The sequence below is a fragment of the Tenebrio molitor genome, chromosome 9 (genome assembly GCF_963966145.1).
Source record: "Tenebrio molitor chromosome 9, icTenMoli1.1, whole genome shotgun sequence".
Taxonomy (NCBI): domain Eukaryota; kingdom Metazoa; phylum Arthropoda; class Insecta; order Coleoptera; family Tenebrionidae; genus Tenebrio; species Tenebrio molitor.
Genome location: NC_091054.1, coordinates 5,985,968 through 6,008,963, shown reverse-complemented (window position 1 = coordinate 6,008,963; position 22,996 = coordinate 5,985,968). Strand labels below are relative to the sequence as shown.

At 35.4% G+C, this 22,996-nt stretch overlaps 1 protein-coding gene and 1 long non-coding RNA gene across 3 annotated transcripts in view; one reads left to right on the top strand and one right to left on the bottom strand.

The window, feature by feature from the left end:
* The window catches only part of LOC138138062 (extracellular serine/threonine protein CG31145), a 112,754-nt gene that overhangs the window by 76,623 nt on the left and 13,135 nt on the right, over positions 1-22,996 (bottom strand). The window contains exon 1 of one of the 2 annotated variants that reach the window (XM_069057792.1): positions 21,048-21,237. The exons of the other annotated variant lie outside the window; for it this stretch is intronic. The gene's annotated coding sequence lies outside the window, so the exon portion shown is untranslated. Of the gene's footprint in view, positions 1-21,047; positions 21,238-22,996 lie in introns of those variants that run through there. 2 annotated transcript variants of the gene reach the window in all.
* Positions 533-1,120, top strand: LOC138139052 (uncharacterized). Its single transcript, XR_011162194.1, has 2 exons — positions 533-665; positions 722-1,120. It is a non-coding gene; the product is annotated as an uncharacterized lncRNA (long non-coding RNA).

The following is a 22,996-nucleotide window of genomic DNA, read 5'->3' as shown; positions in this document are numbered from 1 at the left end:
GACTGGATTTTTTTTTGTTTTTTTTTGGGGGGGAACGGGTCTCTTATCTCTCCCTTCGCAGTAATGCTCCAATATTTATGAAGGTTTTTTAATCCGCTATTGTATCCACTTCTGTCTCGATTCTCCCGGTAAACTATCTTATCTAGGAAATCCTTTGATCCTGCGTTTACCCAGCGCACACCTATTTTTTCACCAAATACGGAAACTCCTTGCGAAATTGAATAAAAACGTCCTTTCTCCGAGTGCACAAAGCACGCCTGAAAATGAGCTATCGATGGCTAATGATCGGTCTTTTTTCAACCCTATAAATCACCACATCCGATTTACTTCCATTTTGAGTCGGGCTCGAGGACGGATTCTCCGAATTCTTAACTTAATACCCATCGAGCCTGATTCGGTGGCTCCTTCGGCTCCTTTCCGACATTGTATTATGTCGTTCCGTCGAAAGCTCAACGGTGTGACGATAGATTTATCGGAGATTTACAAACTGGAGATAATGCTACGTTTAATCGAATTATTGTAGTTCGCCCCTGCACGCTGCTCTAATAAAAATCCATATTTTATTTCAGATCGGGCTGTAACTGTTCTGCTACGGCCGCCATAAAAGCGCCACAAATTGAATGAGACGCTTTATAAAGTTCCGGACCGAATGGACACAGCTTACGGTATGAAATTTGCCATTTTGATATTTTCATTTTATTGCCGTCGTAAATAATTAAAGGAGGAAGGGTGCCGTTGAAGCTTCAGCAAATTAAGTGTTTGATGGTACAGGGAGTGTCCCAACAAAAGACCTGCACAAATAATACAATTCTTCTGATGAAAATGTCGTATAAACTGGTGCCGTAAATTCGGCAGGAATATTACAATTTCAGTCAGCAGTTGACTGTCCAAGGTGAATAGAGTTCTAAAGGTGGTATCATGAGGTACGCAAATCTACAAGAAAAATAAATTCATGACTCTGACAAACAATTAGTAGGATAATGTCTATATTTTACACAAAAAATATGATTTACTAAAAAATATGGTCAAGGTAAATAGAGTTTCAAAGGTAAGCTCATAAAGTAGAAAATTCTACAAACAGTTGTTCTAAACTAATAATAATAAAAATATGTCATTATTGTATTTTTGTACCTATTGAGAATTCGAAGCGCTTCACTCGTGGTGCAATTGCCAGGTGAAGAGAAGACAGTAGCGCCATCTTTTGTAAACAAGATGCACCAAGATAAAAGTGTTATTTAAAATGGATTAGACGTCTATAAAAATTGTGATAAGAAACATCAGCCAACATAAACAAAAACAACTATTTTTCCAACGACATGTCACACATTAATTTTACTACGACGTGTATCACGTGATAAGAGAAATCAGTAAGTACGTGGCTTCAAATATTTTTTGAAAAACTGAAAGAAGTGATCAATTTAAAAAAAATAGTTTTTAAAATTTATCAACAAAAGCAGTACTCAAAGAATTCTTATAAATGGAGATAAAAGGTGAGTAATAGAATAAAACTAAAGGTCGAATAAATATTATAACTCATATCAGAACCCATTACGGATTGTTTACCGATTCTAAATGTACGATTCTCACTGCGAATAATAGATGGAGTAAACTGCCAAACTGCGAGATGCTTTATGACAATTTCCGAGCAAGCAAATAACATGATTGTTGTGTAATATAACGTATGAATAATAACATTGATAAGCTTTCTGTTCGAACGTACTCTACAAAGTCGGTTACCATTTCGTAAGCTCTCTTTTTTTTTTTTTAAAGATGAAAACATTCAGCAAAAACAAAACAAAAAATGTCTACACGGTGTGATAGAGCGTTCCAAAAACTTGTGGTCACGTGGCCTAGTGTCTGAGTATGGCGTCACTTCGTCAAACCGTAGATGTCAAACGTCACTTATTCAGCGAACTGGTGTGTATTGTTTCTTTGGCAAAAAACGGTGATTTTTAGAACTAACCAGCAACACTTCCGGTTGTCTTAGTGCGTCATGATAATTTTTACTTTAAATTGAGGTTATGTATCTGAAGAAAATGTCAAATCATATCAACTAATAAAACGACTTGCGTTTGGAAAAAAGAAAAAACACAGCCTGCTTGATCACATATTTTTTTGAACAGTTTCTCAAGGAAACTTAACATGTTTAAGTAAAAAATTCCATATTGCAATAAACAAATTTTTAACATGTATGTTCAAAAGTGATGTGAGAAGATCTCTTGTAACCAATACGAACTAAGATAAAACAGTTAACTAAACTAGGGTAGAAATCAACAAGAGCAACTATATAAAAAAAAACAAAAGGAGCAACTCCTGAAATATTTATTGAATGAAAACACGTTTGGGCTCGCTAATTAATCTCCAAAACTTTGTGCTTTTAGTGTAAATGAGACTAAACAGCCTCTACATTAGACAAACATATTTTCGTAGGTCCATCTAGAGTGATCTAGACTCTAGAGTAATCTAGACTTAAAGAGTAATATGTAATAGAGTATAGTAAAAACGTTTTAGATGTGGACTGTCAAATTCAAGGTCGCTTAAAACTTATGATTGAACTGTACGACAACTCCCCAATCCACATATGTAACGTTCGGCAATATACAGGGGGTTTTTTAAATGCTAGTACAAAAAAAGTCTGGTAATCGGTGACGATAAGTAGAGCTCATACACAAAAAATTATCCAATAAGTCTTTTCGTTTTCGAGATAAAAATAAATTAAATTTTGGTTAAAATAGTCAGTACGCTATTGAATTTTAACGGTACAATTACGAGTAAAAACTTAATTGGGGTTGTCAAGCAACAATAATAATTTTGTTGTATTTTTGTTCATAGCATTGCCGGGTTGCTACGATTTAACTTATTGTTAATATTGTTGTGTCTGTGGCGTAGAATGTGCATGGGCAGGGTTAGTTTATCCCTACCGTTTTAGATAAAAAAAAATGGTTTTCTGGAGTCTTTAGAATCGCCAGATGGCCCAGGTTTATTTTGTACTAGCTTTAAAAAACACCCTGTATAATGTTTACATTTTTGTTACAACAAATAGGGTGTTCATTTAAATGTCTCCTCAAAGTTGGCGTTGAAGAGTCGATTGTGAACGCACGACTGCACAGTAAAAACACAAACAACGCAAAAAGTGAGGTCAGATTTAAACAGCTGATCCGTGATCCGTAATCTGTGGTGCGTTCACAATCAACTCTTCAACGACTATGTACTTTTCAAATTTTTTTCTGAAGTATAAAATGATGTTCAATTTTGAATATTACAAATATTTGACGGTTAAAAAATGAAATTTGAATATAAAGATTTCAGTAGTTCTTTCAAAATTATAAAATACATGAGCTTAAAAAATTATTTCCAAGAATACCACTAGAAATTATTAATTTGTGAATACGCATATTGGTGTTATGTTGACTTGTTGATTAACAGATAACAAAAAGGCGAAAATGGCATAGATCCATATTGTTAGCGTGACAAAGTTGTAAATAGAAAGGATTTTTTTCCAAAAATTGTTGATTACATTATTTTGTGAACTGAATTATTATTAACAGTCAACAATCAGGAAATTGATGTCTCATATAGCTTGTCTGTTTACACGCGTAATATCGATAATGATGATAATTATTGCACATCTGTCTATTAGCATGACAATGTTTAGCACGAGCACATGAGATGCTTCCAATTAAGCTTGGATTTAAATTCCAAAACGAGTAGTGAGAAAACTAAAATCTTTCCGAACAAATGCAGGATGATTACTTTGTAACGTGGAGAAACGAAAACCGAATCAACTTAAGAAAATCCATTTACTCTGAATGAAAAGAAATTAAATGTCTGCCAGGTCCGAACGAAGCCAAATTAAAAAATTACAACTTTGTACAGTGTCAGACGTAAAACAACAATAAAGAGTAACAAAACGGTACCTCGAGACGGCGCAAACAAGCCACTAGGAAGCAGAGCAGATGGTCATCGTCCAAAGAGTGCATTAAACGCCACTTAGGTGGAATTTAAGTGCAATTGAAAGCACGAAGAGAGCTTGGCCTGTACACCGCCACGGAACGAAACTGACGAGCTTTCACAGCGGAAATAAAAAAACGAACATTGAAAAATAGTCCGGTGACCAGGCAGAACAGAATTTAAAAATCCGACCATAACGCAAAAAGCTACAATCGTTAAGCTTTGATTCAATTATTAATTTTCCACAATGCAACTTTCACCCGGACCAGGCGGACACACCAATTACGCCGGATCAAGATTAACCGGAGCCACTTGAGCCAACCACGTGAAACGTGACGCAACCTCTTGCTGCAAGAATCACGTTAACGATATGGACTTAATCGGAAGGCGCTTTCCTCGATGCATACGATTATCCTTCCAATTAGTGCAAGAACTGAGCTCGTCCTCGAATCGCTTAGTGCTACGATCAAAGCGCCAGAAGGTCAAGTTAATGTTAATTAGTCGAACAAACGAGGAAAAATTGTTTAAACAACCAACACGACCGTTGAAAATCGCGTTTGTTCGAGTGCAGCGTGCACTTGAGAATTTCTCCGCGGGCAATTAATATTTTCGAGTCACGCAAAATTAGAAAATCGACGATTTGCAGAAACGATCAACGCGGTCGCTTTTTTACAACGGTTCGGGTTCTTATGCAGGCGATAAATATAAAACTGTTTCGTAAATACCCGCGTAAACGTGCTGACAAGGGTGGAAGAAATAAAAGCATGCCGCAAGGATCGAGTGGGTCTAGTGAGTACAACTACCCCACGAAACATACAATTAAAATAAAATGACGAAATTACGAAATCGAATTGAACATTAATCTCTATAAATATTCAATAGGTTTAAAATCGGGCGCTCTGGTGGGTCACGACGAACGTAAATAGTGCAATGTTAAAATAAAAGTGGAAGGTTAAATTTTTGGTTGTCGAGATGTGGATAGAATTATTGTTGATTAAAATTAGTTTAAATATTATTTGGTAATTGTTTGAAAATTTAACGAAATTTTTTATTTTGTACGCTTAATAAAGAACAAAAAGCTGAATATTTGATATAACAATTGGAACAAATGTAATCGAAAATGTCATTATTATTATAAATATGTAACAGCAAACCAAAAAGGGATTTAATCAAAATTTAATTTGTATTATTTCATTGTCTAGAACTCTAGAGTAAGCTTCAATTGTTACTGATTGTCTGCTTTTGTAATTTCTGAATAATAACACAATGTAAAAAATATTGTATGTACAAAGCGTTATTTTAGTCCCTCAAAAGAGGGAGTAAAGTAGCACCTTTTCATCCCTCGTACAATTATTGCCCTCGCTGTCCTCCTCCAATATACTTACACTTGAAAATAAATCATATAAAAGAAATAGTAAATACGCTTTATAAACATGCAAAAAAGTACTTATTTTAGAACGCAAGCGAAATTTGTTTAGTAAAGAAATTAATATAAAAATATTTTTATAACAAAAAATGAATTTTACTATTTAACAATTTCTCCTCTACCTATACCAAGTTTTAAGAAGAAATAAGTTATTTAATTTAAATAGACAAATAGTTCAACAAATAAATTTGAACACTTGTATTAAAATTATCGTATTCCGAGTTCGGGGCTTAGTAGGGGCCATCCTGTTGACCAAGTAAAAATGTTTAAAAAAAATTGCTGTCACTGAAAAATATCAAAGTTGCCAATATTTGTTCAGAAGTACCTGATTAATATTCTAGCTATGTTGGAAAAATAAAACTTTTATTTTTTCGAGATAAAGCTGTTTTTTCAAGAAATGTCTTTTCATTTATATTTTAATATTTTACATAATCATATTCACCATATTTCAAAATGAATGCCAACCATTTATATTTTTTATTTGAAGAAAACATGATGAAAAGTTTGAAGCTTCAGACCCATATATCTTTGTAAAGACACCCCCCCCCCCCCCTATATTTTTATTTTATTTTTTCGAGATTCCTAAGATTTTCCCTACAAGACTTGGAATACGTTAATTTTGCGACACCCTGTATAAGCTTCAAAAAATGTCAAATGGAAGTACGGCATAAAATGCAACAATAATTGTGTCATCTCATTATACCGGGTGTAGAATTGGTTTACGAGACATAGGATTTTACATGTAAAAATAAGGAGATCCAATTATTGGCTCCCCTAATAATTTTATGGCAAAATGGTTAAAATGAAAGTTAGAGAGAATTAAAAGTACTGTCTAATTTCACTCTTTGTTTTTTTCTAACATCTTGTGGTACTGAAAGAAAAGCAAGAAAGGAGTTAAGACAAAAATACTAAAAAGCAGTACTAGCAATGAAATTTTACTTCTAAAATTATTTGTCGGGTGGTTTTACTATTATTTAATTTTCTTTTGATCTGCCCTTCAAATGAACTCGTACAGGACTACAGGACGAATGAAAAGGTATCTTCCATTAAATGTTCAAACTTCTCTCAAATTCTTCCAATTGTTTCTATGGCTGAAATTGGTCGTTCTGGGAAACCTGAAGCAAATGTTGCTTGGAAGTTTCGTAAAGAAGATCCTCCATAATACCATTTAAAGAAATAAATAAAATTTCATGCCTAGAAGTACTTTTTAGTATTTTTGTGTTAACTCTTTTCTTGCCTTTGTTTCAGTACCACAAGATGATAGAATAAAACTAAGATTGAAATTAGAGAGTAATTTTAATTCTCTCTAACTTTCATTTTAACCATTTTGCCATAAAATTGTTAGGGGAGCCAATAATTGAAACTCTTTATTTTTACATGTAAAATCCTATGTCTCGTAAACCAATTCTACACCCGGTATGTAGTATTAAATAGTGCCATAAATAACATATTTTCATACTTAATAGGTTGTTACGGAACAATTGTTTATCATTAGATAAGTCAAATTACAATTTTTAAACGGTGTTACAAGCGTGACTAATTACGTATTATGTATCAGAATTTATGGGCGCATAAAAAAATAAATTTTTAAAGAGAATCAAACAGTCATGGTACTGGATTAGGATCTTGTGGTACACAGAAGATTAAAATCTGTTGAAATAGTGTGTAACATTTTGTAAAACTTAATATACTCGTACACATGTATGAAAATAAACACTCAAAATGACGTAAAAGTATAGTCCAAAATTGACTGAAGAATTTTTTTTTTAAGAAATCATTGGAATTTTTATTTGCTATTATTTAATAAGATACTTATCCCAAAAGTTACCAAAGTTAAATATTTTTTTTGGAATCTCTTAACCAATTTATTTGTTAGGAAAGTTATTCGAGGTTATAACGCTGTCAAAAGTGTACCAAATACCAAAAATCTCACATGAGCTCATGATTTGTAAACATGAAATCAAATTTTTTTTGTATAAAACGTAACTAAATCTAATTGAAGCATATGCAATCACAGTAACTCTCAAAATTTAGATAAATGAATCGCTCTGATTCTGATGCCTGCGACAAAAATCTACTTTTCGTTAACACTCAGCCCCCTCTCAAAGTGGTGAATGGTTTCTGTTCTAAAACTGATTTAAAACTGACGCTAAAGAAACGCTTTAACTGTTAGAGTACACCCCACCAAAATCAGTTCAGCAATTACATATTTAGTTATAAGCGTTTATATATAAAGCGGCAAAAATTTCATAACATGGGTTTGGCTTGATTCGACTACAGTCATTTATAATATAATTATCTCGAACAAAACATGTAACCAGAAATCGCTGTAAACTGTGTTGCTTTATTTTAGATTTATAATAATCGACTGGTTAATTTTGTTCTGCTAGTTTGTTTTACCAGTTCTGTTAAAAGATTCAAAATTATCTCACGCGGTTTAGCACCCAACAGACGAACCTCGGCCAAAATGATTTCACGCAGCAACACAACACTTGACAGTTTAGTTAATGGAGGATGAATTAATTAAACAACAGCATCAAAAATTAATGAGACGAAATGGTGGATGCGCCAGGCGAGGTAGCCCTTTCTGAATTATGGAGGTATCTTGACGACAAAAAACACGCCTTGTTGTGTGCCAACGCGGTTTCCACTGTGCGATTGGCGAGGTCTGGCTGTTAAAAGTGCAATAAATTCGACCATTAGCGTTAAAAAATTACACTTTATTGATCAAATGAACTGAAGCACCATTTGAGCGCAATTGCTTTATTGTTAATTGTTATTTATAGAGTTACGAAGCGGTCTTTAATCCCGTTAATTTGATGCGTGCGATTTTGCACAATTTACCGCCTGCGGCCCACGAATTAATTATTTAAAAACCACCGACGCACACTGGTTTTTGTGGGGCTTTCGGGAGCCGAGTAGGGACTTCGATTTAAAATAATTACGGAAACGATAAAGCTCACTGGGGTGGCAATTGTAAATCTGCTTCGGTTAATTCACGCTGCGAAAATTACACCGTTTTGTTTGTACGGAAGTGAAAACAACCTCCCCGCACAACCCCAATTGGGATATAATTTATTAACACTTCCCATAGAAATTATCATTATCACATATCACGTATTATTAGCTGGTCATACAATAATTTAAAATACACATTTTGCCCTATTTGAGTTGAAAATGTGCAAGACAATTCTTCCAAATCCTCGTCGAGTGCCTGATTTGGCTCCAATTGAAAAAGTCTGGGATATACTACCTATACTTGCGTAGACATTCGCGTAATTTAAAAATTAAATGAAAAACGGGGAGTTTAATTCACTGTGATAAAAGATCAATTAACAAAAGCCTGTGGCGTTGACAGATTTCAAAAATATGTTGTGCCAAAATATATGTTTCGATTTGAATTAATGGATGAGCGCGTTGAATCAACGTAACATTTTATTTTACTGCCTTTAAAATTGTCATTGTTACATTTCAATCTCCCAAGTTTCAAATGTATTTTCCATTTGAGTCTGTTTAAAAGAACTGCTGGACCGCGAGATATTAAAAGCTAAGCGAAACATTGAAATAAAGAAAACTTCAACCGTGATGTTCAAGACCATTTGTCACTGCCATTGTCGGAGTTAAATAAATTAACTGTAGTTGGTGTTTTTATTTATGATAATTTATGTGAGGCCGACAGCATTGATTATTATTTCTTGTGGTTTACTCCAATCGTGATTAGGTTAAAATTTTATCTTCAAAGCAGAAATTTCCTGCATGGCTTTAATCTTAGTGAAAATATCTAGAATGCAAATAAGACTGGTTTCACGTTACACTTCATATTACTTAAAAAATGAATTATATTTAAAAACAGAAGCATAGTAGAGTAATACCTATTAAATAGTATATTGTTATACGAGTTGCACAAGACAGCTTATTGTCGAACGAGAGGGTTTAGGCTTAGGGCACGACGAGCGCAGCGGGGAGTGCTCTAAAGGAACGAGTTCAACAATAGTATATTATGTTATAGGACATTTTTCCGACTAAAAATTAAGTTTTATGTGCTTTGACTCGGTTTCGCCTCGAGCCTGAAACCTAGTTGTCGCGCTGGAAAATACACCTACCGTACTCTAATGTAATAATGTAAATTATTGTAAATAACTATTGCGGAACTCGCACATTTCAAACACGTTTCTTACACTTGACTCGCTGCGCCCATACGTGTAAATTTCCCACTTGTTTGATACACCTGTTGCACAAATAACTATAGTTCCTCTCTTGTCTCAAGCCACGTCTTCTCAAATGAGTATCAACAAAGCGTTTTCTTAATTCTGAGAGTGACAACTGAGGGCTATATCTTGCATCAGAAAGTTGAAACCGGCATTCTACAGGGTGTATCCGAATTCGACCGACAAACTTTCAGGGCAGATTCTATAATCAAAAATAAGCATAAAACTGTTAATACATATGGGGTCAAAAACGCTTAGTTTGCGAGATAATCGGATAAAAAGTTCTACCAGCAACAAAAGGAATTGGGTGGAATTTTTTGATGAAACGTCCAAAAATAAAAAGGAGCTATGTACAATTTACAAAAATTGTCAAAATTTCGTCCCCCTGTTCAATGCACAGATAACCCCATAAAATCCAAGGAGTTCAGATCGTAATTGTTTTTACGTTTTTGTTGATTATCTCGCAAACTAAGCGTTTTTTGACCCCATCTGTATTAAGAGTTTTATGCATATTTTTGATCGTAGAATCTGTCCTGAAAGTTTGTCGGTCGAATTCGGATACACCCTGTAGATATAAATACAACCCTGTTTTTCCTACAGAGGTGCCTAGACGAAAATTTTGAGGAGGTGGTATCTCTCCAAAAAATCTTTCAAAAAAATGCATCCGGTACTCTTCAGATTAAGAGTGTTTGTATAATTGTGCACTCTGATAAGAATTTCACTGGGACTCGTCCATCTTGAAGAACGACATTGTGGACCAAATTAATGTTTTCTTGAATCAAACAATAGTTCTGCGCTGTCGGACATCGAGTGTATGCTCATAAAATTCTCTGCCAACTTTATGGTCTCTAGATCAGTTCTTAACGACTTGATATGAAAGTACAGATTCTCCTAATACTTCACTTGGTGTTCTTATCGATTTCTTGCGGCGACAATTCCTTTCTGCACAGTATTTTATCACTCCTTGGATCTCAATTCAAATTAAAATTCAATAAAAATGACAAGACCATCTACGTCAAAGACAACAAAATAAAACTAATTTTCAGTTGAGAAGAATTTTTGTGAAGAGATGGGGATAAAACGGAGTAGCCCCACCTTGGTCTCTCATATTGATCAAGCAATTGTATTGTGGGTTGCATCTTCAATAAAAACGACTGCAAATAAATTTTGAATAATATTTATTAGTGTCAGAGTAATCGAGAGATTTGAAAGAGAACGTTGTTCCAAAGTTCTTAAAAGCGCTTATTAAAGCGATTTCAGTATTCCCTTTTGAGCTTGTAAATGCGGGGCGACGTTTTCACGCCAAAATGGCTCTTAAATAAAAGTATCCACTTGATAAAAAGACCCTACATTATACGTATCACGCTATACGTTTAAAATCTCGTTTCGGAGTTGTGGCTGCGCCGATTCTGTAATTCCCCGGAGTCGGCCTCATACGACATCCATTTAAAAATTCATTGACAATATTTTCCGGTGATACGGATCGTCGGGAAATGCTAATACCGCCGCGCCAGCCCCACAACAATAAATCAACCGTTTTTTAAACCAATTATCACACATAGTTAGACCGATGGAACCGTTGATACTCGCTGCGATTTTTAACAAGTCGCTGAAACGCGTCACGTAACAAATTTACATAAACGACGCAACTGTTTTCTTTCAGCGGTTCCGAAGAAATTCCGAATGCATAACGCGCGACATAAAACGGTCACTGCATCTGTCTGAAACAATGCTCCTCGTCCTCGGCGAAATTCTCAAAGTTTTTATTGTTGTCTGCGTGTTCTTTATCTGTTTTCCGGGACGTCGTGCGTTCGGAACACCAAAATAGGGGACGACGAATAAAAATAGACACGGAACGTCTCGTATTTATTATCCGCGTGATCTATTTGTAGATGTGAAACTGTGCGGAGAAGTGGCGGCGGCGGACGGTTATCTCGGCTGCAATATGAAAAATTACGGGTTCGTGTTTGTTGGGGGGTTTTTCCGGTTTCTGCCCCCGGAACACCATCAGAAAAAGTGCCCGATTGCAGATTGCGCCTCTCTGAAAAATATGGCGGACGAGTCGAAAAGCACCTTGTTGTGTCACCGGACGAAACAAAGTGCTAAATTAATGGACACAAGCCACAAAAGTATTACACTAATTGTGTATCGACCGCAGATTATAGTTTATGGGACACCTGGTGTATAATTGATTATTCAATTAGTGGTATCATTTTAATTTTATTGTTTCTGTTAATCACATCGACCTTCATTTAATTTAAATTACTGTCATAACCACTGAACTTTGTGTTTGCAACCTGCTATTGGCCTTAATAATCTGAACGAGACAAAAACAGTTTTTAAGCCATTTGTTGGTAGGGTGATTATAGCGTGATTCCTGTTGTAAGCCATAAAGCGGCATAGAAATTAATGCATCATTTGCAAGCATCGATTTTATCTCCATTAATTTTCTATTTTAGTATGAAAATGAGCTCTTCTTTACATTACTTTTTATGTCCTCTTCAGCCTCGTCTTCCTATTTAACTCCATCTCCTCTCTCTTTGGCACTTTGTCTTTTTTATGGAAAATATATTTTCAGTATTTATACACTGTACAAAAAAGGGTGAGAGAGCTTCGCAAAGTTATACAATTGTTCAGCTTTTTCGGGGTAATAAAGAAAGTGAAGAAAGATTGTGATGTTAAAATAATTAAAGGAGTACTTTTGATTGTTCTCAATAGGAAAAATTAATATTTGATTTATTGCTACAGCTCAGCACAAATAAGTCTGTCCATTACAGGAAAGTGTGATTTACAAAAATTTACAATGGATAAAAAGCGTCTGAATAAGGCAACAGGTACGACACAAAACACAAATATGGTGGCGCAAATGCGATGGTTTGAGGATCTATTTCATCACATTTGTTGTCGATTCTGTTTGGCAAGTACAATGATATAAATACACCGCTAATATCATTAAAAAATTGTAGACTAAATATTGCTGAAATGTGAAAGAATTTGTCGGCTGTCTTGCTCTACTCTGTCCTCTTTATATTTTTTAAATGAATACAATCAATTTACGTGTTACGTGTATTAATGAAAAAACAGATGATTTGCAAAGTATTTAATAACCATCAAAGTCGTTATCTCTGCGTTGTTAAATCGATTTTCGTGTTAGTTTCCTGAGATATACAGGGTGTAACAGAAATAGGTGCATTAATTTTAACTGGTAATAGAACTCGTCAAAAGGAACAACTTTTCTATTTACCATTTTGCCGAAAAATGATGTTTAATTCCAAAAAAAAATTGCCTACGCCACTAAATACTGCAATGGCTAATTGAGATCAGCGCTAATATGAAAAAAATGTCCATTTTCATCCAGAAAATGTGTTTTAACGCCGAAATCGAAATTCAAACAAATCTATCCGTATAGCAAAAAATCCACTTCATAAAAATCTGGTTGTATCACGTTTTTAGGTAGCTTAGTTTTGGAGATATGAACGGTTTTAGGAAAATCTTTCCTACTTTTTTAAGCCATTACGCAACGTTTTTCGCCAAAATGGCAGAGAAAAAAGTTGTTCCTTTTGATGAGTTCTATTATGAGTTAAAATTAATGCACTTATTTCTGTTACACCCTGTATAACTGGGAAAATGGTATGTAACTAAATATATAAACTTTCCCGGTTATATACCTAACTTGACATCTGTCAAAGATAACCTCAAAATTTACAATAAATTAATGTTTTTTAAGACTGCCCAAACGAACACGAAAAATGTTATTCAATATTCGTGCGCTGTCAGGCTGACGCCTCGTGCTTCAAATTTCGGCCTCATACCTGAAAAATGATCTGACAGCGCTACTCATATGAAAATAACTATGTATTTCATTAATGCGTATTTTAAAATACTCCATTTACGCCACTGACGTTTGCTTCTCAGACCACTAGCAACGAGAGGGGGAGCTTCGTAGCAGCTGATCACACAGCGACTTGTGTGCACGTGATTACTATATTGCTCGAGTGAACTGAGTATAGTGCAACACTTGCGTCAGTAAATTTTCGTTCCCAAAATATCTGGTGCAGTTAAATAAAATGTTTTCCTAGTTTTATGCAGTAAATATTTTCATTGCAAAGACTCCGTTGCTCAAGGTTTCCTTTCATTTTATTTTTCTTTGATTTATTGTCTTGTAATTTTTATTACATACTTCTTTTCCTACTAATAATAAACTTGGCATGAAAACACAATCGTAGATTTGCATATTTTAGCTTATCCATCTCGTAACTATACCAAATCTCCCATCAGTAGAAATCGTCTCTGATTTTGGAGATTCCTAAAACTATTAAAACAAGCTGTGCTAAGGATTTATGTCCAATTAGCTTCTTTTCAGTTTTCCTCAACACTGTAGAATATATAATTAATTTATAATCCAGCTTCCTATTTTCTGATACGATTTATTACTCCCAGCAAGCTTCTAGCCTGAACTCTTTATTTTTTGTTGATGAAAACGGTCGGGCTTTTGAGAGGTCAAAGGTGTTCTGTCATTATTAAATGATATAAAAAACAAAACGACAATAAATTTTAGTTCCAACAGCAACAAGTGAGGTCAATTTATGTTCAAATTTACAACTTCCTTAGTATGGAGTACCTCTGGGGTCAATATTAAGTCTCCCGCTCTTGACTCTACCTAAATGATTCTTATTATGCAGAACTTGTTGACAGAACCACACTTTTTATATTTTTTATCCTTGTTTTATTACTCGTTATATCGAAAACCTGAAGATATATTTTTGTACGACTGTTAAAAAACTGTACTACATTTCACTGCGTAAAACATCTGCTTATTTTATTGATACTAATTGTTTTTCTAATCTCAAACAGTCGTAAAAAATATTGTACGTAACTCATCTACAAAGTGTCCTTTCTCATGAGACTGTCAGACTACAAAAGTACTAGTTTACGCACTTGTTGCATAAATTACTATTACACTTCCTTCTGTCTTGATTCTCATATTTGCATTCGATTCTCTCCACAATTCACGTTGATGTTGTTGTCCTTTAAAAGTTTGCTAATTATCAGTCAAATTGCTTTTTAATAATGTGCAATTTGATTTTTAGTTGGTGACATTAGTCACGGTCTTTCACTCGAATCCTTCATGCATCAATTTAAACACAATAAATATTTTTACTGAACCTGATCCAAAATTAAATCATAATCTTTTTTTTCATTTTTGTTCGCAAACTATCACATTTCCTTCATCAGTATTCTACCTCGTTCCAACCATATAATGCTCCAGCGCCTCGTTCTTATTTCTCTTTTATAGCTTCTATTACACAATTATTTTCACCAATAATTAGCTCGCCGTTATAACTTCTTTCCATTAAATATTATTGTGTTATTTCTTTTAATCTGTTTGCCTTTCTCTTTTCTGCAACTTTTTCGTGATGACTTATATTTTACACACATTTTGCACTTGCACAGAATCCACTAAGTGAAAGTGAAATTCTCAATCATTCTTCCTTCAAATCGATATATTCTCAAGGACACTTGTTGCAGTGACCACAAAAATGTTTCTCTGTGTAAAAAAAACACATTTTATTTATTCCCTTTATCCGAAAAGCAACAATTACAGATAATTAGTTCTTGGTAGAAATTGCCTTCCAAATAGTAGGGAAATTAAATCGAATTGAACTGAAAAGTCTTTTTCCTTGAACATCTCTACTCTTCTCGTCCCTCAGCACACTTCGTCCATTTTTCAACGAATTTCCTTCCAGTCCCTTTCAGCTTCTTATCATTTTCCCATTTCTCGCGTCCATCTCCTGGTCGATGTTCCCATTATTCGTGGTCGAACTGGCATGAAAAAATTCACCTTTTCCACGCACGGAACTTGTAGCTTCGAGAACATCAACGTATTATTTATTGTGACCGCAACAACCTTCTTTCAGCAACAATAATAGCCATAGAAAAACGAAGTATCTCGACCGTGGTGCTTCGACCGTAAAAGAGGGCCACCGCATTACAAGAGAGACATTTAGACAGGTGTGTTGAATTGCGGTAAAATGTGAATAAAAGGAGGATTTGTCGAATTTATAAAAAGCATTCACTTTGCATTTACATAAATCGTTCGGAGCACACCTTTCAATTTGTTGACTTCTGAAGCGATACCTGAGCTTTCATCCCACCAAATACTTTGAATATTCGCGAATTGAATAAAACGCAAATCGGATGTTACAAATGATTCTGTGTATCTTGTAATTTCGTGATTGATCGACGAATCAAGCTTTCCGTCTTTCAGAAGTGACTTTTTGAAAAGTCTTCGTCGTTTTGGACCTCGTCGCTAATTACCGGATCGAGTGACGAAAAAGGATGCTCCGAGCGGGGACGAATCCTGCCGCAGAACTTTACGAGATTATCGCACGCCTCGATAGATTTTCTAGTGATAAATTTTAATGTTGCATTGTCGACAGCGTCGGAGGGAAATAACAGTGAAACTTGGGTCGCTTACCCCGAAAAAAGAAAAACACTCATAAAATGACGGGATGAGATAAGGGGGCCCCCTGAGACGCCCCCTACTTAACCGATCGACTTACACGCCCGAAATGACAACCTCAACACGAAACGTTAAGCGCCATCGACCAGCCGCGGCGGCAACACCAACATCTGCCCCTCATTTAATTCGCCAATAACGACTTTTTAATGTGGACAATATTTTTGCGGAAACACCGTTTTAATGCGACGCAAATTTAGAACTGTCACTGCATGTGATGATTCAATCAGGCAATTCGTGCGGACGGCAAACGAAACACCACCATTACGCGCACCACGCGACCCGCCATTTTATTTTTATTAAAAAAATAACGGCAAGGTCGGATTACGAGCGGGGCATTACGCTAATTACATATTAAAAAAGAGCATTTTCGTTTTATTCGGTCCTTTTGTAATCATCGCGACACACAGGCGGGCATTAGCTGCGTAATTAGCTTCCCGTGATAAGCCGCGGCTGAACGGACAAGCTCTACAGTTAATCATGTTAATAATGAAACCATTAAAAAAATTAAACTCGATTACGGTTATTGTACGAGATAGGCGCGAATTGAAAATCGACGATTCTCGTTTTCACAGCTTCTGGCGAAGGGAAGACGAAGCTTCACCGGAGAACAGATTAAACTCTATTATTACGCGGCGCAGACTCGTATAAATTAGAAGAGCTCTTTGTTTCCCTTGCCCACGAGATATCGAGGTTAGATGCTCTGCCACATGATAGAAGGTTTTTAATTAGCACAGGGCTGTTGGCAAAAAGAAAACGCAACAGCGTGAAGGATTCTCTTGTGGTAACACTGATTGAGGCGCGCCGGAGTTTTACAATTAGTGAGGGCGAGCTTTGGCGGTTTCGTTTTGGTAAAATAAAAAAAATGACAAAAAACATGATGAAGTCATTTTATTTTTTGTTGTCTTCTAACTGTTGCTCAACATGAAATGGAGACGAAAGGTTTTCTTTTAATTCCAGTTGGATGGAATAATAAAGAAAAAGAAGCGTAATTCCACTTTGGCCTTTTCGAAAACGGGGAATCAAATTGTCACAGTCGCTTCTTGGATCTTTTATGTTGCCAATGGAAGAAAAATAAATTCCTTATTCGGTAATATTTTAACAAAAATTATTATCTTTTGCTTTAAATAAATAGTTTGTCTCACACGACCAGAAACTGTTTTGCAAGTGCGAGCACGGTTTGTGGGCAGAGGCGTTCGCCGAGGCACCACAAACCGTGCTCGCACTTGCAAAATGATTTGTGATACAAATAACGTAGTTTTGAAATGGGAAAATTATGACAACGTCATTTGCTGGAAGGTTCGCCCTGTTGCAACCGTAGATAATACGCTCACTCCGTATTGATGAAAATTTGATATATTTAAAATTGTACTGAACATTCTTCTAAACAGCCACAAGTACGTCAAGATTTCTTTACCGTAAGACCTGACATTGGAGGCAAAAACTACTTCAACAGTCAATAGTATCCGGTTTTAGTTCCCATTTCTCAAGAGTATCAACTTCATTTCCTGCCAGCGAAATGACTTCAAAAACGAGTAATGCAAATTTCTAGTTCAATCTCTTTTTGCTGCCAAAGACAAACAAATTCAAATCGAATCAAATTAGCTACAAAAATATAATTGACGGTCAAGAAACTGAAATTTGCATTGGTGCACTCAATTCGTAACTCACGCGATATATCATTTTTGACATTTCTTGGTTGAACGATCGTGGAAACGTTGAATGAAGCTCAGACGTAATTCCAGCGAATTACGTTGTAGTAAAGACGCTATTTTCCAAGGGAACTTCACTCAAGCTTAAAGTCTGCAGTTGTTCCAGTCGATGCCACGAAACTATAAGGTCGTTCATCCTTGATCAATAATTATTGTTAATTTATTCTGAAAGTTTCTTTTATGTACAAACAATTTAATTTGAAAACTCTCACATTGTTCGTGATGCAATTGTACCGCGAGAACAATAAATCATTATACGATTAAGTTTGAAAAAAGCACAAAAATGGAAAATCTAATTCCACTTAAGTTTGTCATCGTTTTGAACGTGCAGGTTGCAGTTTAACTCAGCGCACGTATTGTTGTTTCAGGTCAAGAGAACGCAAGTTGGTGTCACACTCGTCGAAACATCTGGAGTGTCATCTATCTAATGAGAGGGACTCGGCCCATTAATTAACCGCAAATTAAACCGTTAGTTATGCGAAATTCAATTCCTATTGTGTGTAAAATTCACACCCTTCGTCCTGGAGCATCCCATTCTGCTCCAATAAAAGCGACACAATAGATTTGCACATAACAATACTTGCTTCCATCAAAGTCAATTTATCCACGTGACCCTGACAGTTTATATGACATGACATGAGATCTACTTAACTCACTCGTCACACACGACCGTCCACATAATTCACTTCCGGAATAATTACCATGACTCCGTCATCTATTTGCTAAATCTTCGCGTTGAATAATCCGGCACGGTCGGAATTTGTATTCAAATTGGACGTCGGTGTTGTGGGTCAGTGTGGCGCGGCAAGGAACGCGGAGGAATTTCACCTGGACGGGGTGGGGTCCAAAAATTCGGGAAGAGATTCACCAAACTATCTAACCCTTGCTAGGGCGATAAACCCAAAGGCTTAAATTAGAAGTTTGATATGATCTAGGGCCGACGCCGGCCAAAAAGGACCAAATATTTTGGATTCTCCCAAATCGGGTTCAATTTCAGTCACTATCCGGGAATGCTCTGTTTCTTCGTAGGATTAAAGGCAGAGGACTGCAGAGAGGAGGGAGTTTGAGAGGAAAAGGAAATGTTTGGAAAAATTTCGAACAAGTTTGGTTATTAGTTATTACGTCCGAATTTGAAAAAGTGAAGAATAAAAAAGAGAACCTATTGCCAGTTGTTGTGATGATCTAAAATAAATGAAGGAATACTTTTAGAATCCCACGTAAAAAACGATAGAGAAATTTATTATTTTTGGAAGAATAGTAAACACAAGACATTTTTTTTTTACAAAAAAATAACATTTAATTAAAGACGAAAAGGCAAAAAGGCAGAGAATGTTAGAAACTTTGTGGATTAGGGAAGATTATATGATTAAGAGTAGAAGTGAGTCTTTTTGTGCTAAGCCCAGAGATTGAAGACCGAGACGAAGTTGAGCGCAGCAACTGGGCGAAGCACAAAAAGACCTTCTACTCTGAATGATATACAGGATGTCTCAGCTAAGACTTTCGAGCCTAATATCTCGGTTATTTGCCAACGGATTTTTATGAAATTTAAAATGCAGATATTTTAGACCGTGAAGGTTCAATTAGTAATAATAAAATTACCTCAAGTTAAAAAATGTAATTTTAACACATGTTAATTTTATCGAAAATTATGCGCGATTATTATTAGATTGTTAAACATTAAAAAATAGGGGTCTACACAAACAGTTCAATTGTCTGATTCAACGAAAAGATTAGATTTTGTTGTTAAAAATTTAATGTAAAATTTGAAGGTATTTGAGCAGATACCTTTTGAAATACTTGATGATTAATTGCCAAGCGACATTTTGTACACCCTTTAAAGTCTGTCAAAATTGGGCGCGCTTTATTAGAAACGTCAAATTGTGAAAATTTATTGAAAATACTCTAAAAATAGACTACAGCGGCAGAAATTTCAATATTGTTGAAAAAGGAACAAAAATTTGCCTATGGAGAGTGTCGTAAGAACTTCAATGACAGTTCGTTTCTCGTGGAACACTATCCAAATGTAGGTTTTACAAAATGTAAGGTTAAGAGAGTCGTCAATTTATTTGAAGACACAGGAAGCGTACGTGAACTAAATTACCTTGCTAAAATATCCCGATCGTGTTTTAGTCCTTTATGGAAGAATTAAAGCATCCAGTATAATAAATTACGTCCAAATGTTGTCTTTAACTTTGTAAGTGTTTGTAAGGTTAGCAAGATAAACGTCAAATATGTCACCTGCGCTTCTGCGAAAAGGGATGACCAAAATTCTGCAAAATTGCGCGTTTGTTTCATACGCATCTACTTTTTTGCATTTGCAGCCACGTTTAACACAGTTTTTTGCTATTTTCTTGCAAACCAGACGTCTTTCAAGGACGAGTTTTTCCATGCAGCATTTTTTTTATTGACGATCAATTTTTTATGTAAATCTTAATTGATTCAACATTTTAAAAAGGCATGTAAAAATTACGTTTTTAAGACTTGAGTGATTGCATTAATGGGATTTTATTCTTTCTTCACTGAGTTATTAAGCTCGAAAGTCTTAGCTGAGACACCCTGTATATCTACTATTTTATCTTCAAGCGGATCACAAATAAAAATCGGACATGAACTCAACCCAAATAGAAAGGCAGCAAAGATAAAAACAAAACAAAAATTGCAAAGATTTATTTATTTATTTAGCGAGCTCATCTCAATTGAGAGTCAACCGAAACACTATGAGAGTGATCCTTTTTGGGGACGCCGCCCTGTATATGCTTTTAAGGAGCGTAAGCACAATTCCTGCGGACCCCTATAAAAATGTATACATACAATGGAATTAAGTCAGCAGGAAAATCGATGAGGTGAAATCGAGTTTCAGCAGGAATCCCGTGAAACCCGAACATCTGGCGAAATATAAAAATTCCTGCTGCGTGAATTTAAATAGACGATTTTGATTTAGTGTCTTATCAGTTTGAGTGACTCGGTCGTGCCTCACAGTACCACCGAACACACACAAAAATGACAATCCGCGTCGACAATGGATATATTTAGACCTGTTGCACGTCAGGTCAGCGTCTCTTGTTCTTGTTGTAGCGGGAATACTCGTATTTTTAGGTTTGCAGAAATTAGCGCCGGGATATTTTCGACTTGCCACAGTTTTTTCTCTGTGGGTGAGGCGCGTTCATTTAGCGCACCGCCATCGATGCATCTCGACAGGATATGCACTATCAACTGCATGAGAATGTTACCTTAAAATGTCGTTTCCGCTCTATCTAATCGCGACATGAATTCTTCTTATGCAAGTACCGAGCGACTATCGCGACCGACTTCCTTTCAGCTGTGGGATAAGTCTTCGAGGTCCTCCCTCGTTACCAGGCAATAATGGCCTACACGAGCCACATTTCCTCACCAACGACTATACCGTAATCTCGTTTCTGGATGTCATGTTACACCATAATTAAAGTTTTGCACTCCCCACAAAACTGGAACAAGGTAAATAAGTAAATGAACCGCGACGTAAACCGTCCTCACCATTGTCGGCGTGTCATCCCTCTAACATCTCAAGGTTCCGTAATTTCCACTTTCGAAACTTAACACGCATGCAAAGTGGGTTAAAATGGGCAAAGGACGAGCCGAATTAGCTTGTTAAATGCACACAACAAACAGGGACTTACGATGAGATTGGCCGAATCTAGATTTCTAACTTAGCGCCACCTGAAACATTTCTGTTTTTAAACCACCTACGAAAACAACGCCAAACGATCAATTACTACAATGTCATGTATTTAGCCGAAAGAAAAATCCTTGGCAGGGTTATGTTGTGGATGTTTCGTGCCAACTTAGCTTACGCATGTGTTTCGTGTAATTAGAGTTAACGTAACCGAAACAAATTGCTAAATACCTTGCTGATACTGACGTACGAGAGTGAGGTTAGGAACGCACACGTAAAATCTATTTACATAGGTTCTGTATACGAATAAGTTGCCAAATTTAAATTAGACGAAACTGTACGTAAAATTACAGAAAAAGATATTTTATTGGCTCGGACATTGTTGCAAGTCACTATTTTTACAGATGTGGTTATAACTTAGCCGTAAAACGACTCTAAAACCAGTGGCGTAGTTAATATTTTTTAACATTGTTCAACATTCTTCAAGATTTAAAATGCAAGTGGTGACAACGGCTCGTATTTGTTGTGATATTTTCAAATATTTTTCTGAAATTTAACTGGACAATTTCTTCATAACATTATAACTACCCTGTGAGTAAATAAAAACAGAGCAGGCTGTGGAATTTCCGAAAGTATGTCTTAGATGATATGTTCTACGTTCTGGGTGCTAATTTTAGTTTTTGTAAGAATTATGTCAATATTTTGACTCTTGTTTCAAAAACCAATAGATGCACATCAATCAATTTTTAAAATCTAAGAATCTAAGATACACGTTTGGGAATTTCAAAGATTTTTAAAATTAGATCACGTGGTTCAATAAATGTAAAAGGAACACGATTTTCCCAAAGTTTGTTCCATTGAAGTGCATTTTACATACACTCAAATATGTGTTAACCAAACATCAGATAAGCAAATCCTTCGGAATACGACATTCAAATTATCAAAACTTATTTGAAGAGAGATAAAGTTCTACTGTGATGTTTCTTTTGTTGCAACGTCATTTTGTTATTCGCGTAGAGCTACATTCTGATCATAAAAACAGATTCCAAAAATTATTATGCTTTTTGATTTTAAGTGACAAAAGTGATGATCTTGTTATTTCTTATTTTTACCTTTTTTGTTTCAAAAATAAAACTGTAATTTCTAGATAAAATATGAATTTATGTATTCGTTAATTCAAACCAACACCGCAATTTACAAGTGGCAACGCTGTTGAATTTTAATTTAGGGGAAAATGAAAAGTTTTTTAAAACTCAGTTCTTTCTTTTCATAGCATTACTTGACGTCTTTGATACTAGCCCTAATTCCAATTCTTTCCTACGCCACTGACTGGAATCAAATTTATATGTAGAAAATTGCTGTTTCAAAGACAGATAAATGAAAACTTATAATAAATTTGAAGTGAACAATATTATTTAGCTGCACCTAGACAAAGATAACTCATAAGTATGTGATTGATCTACGTGTACGTATCATATTTTAAACCTTACCTAGTCGTAAAAATTTGCAAAAATTCCGGTAATATGG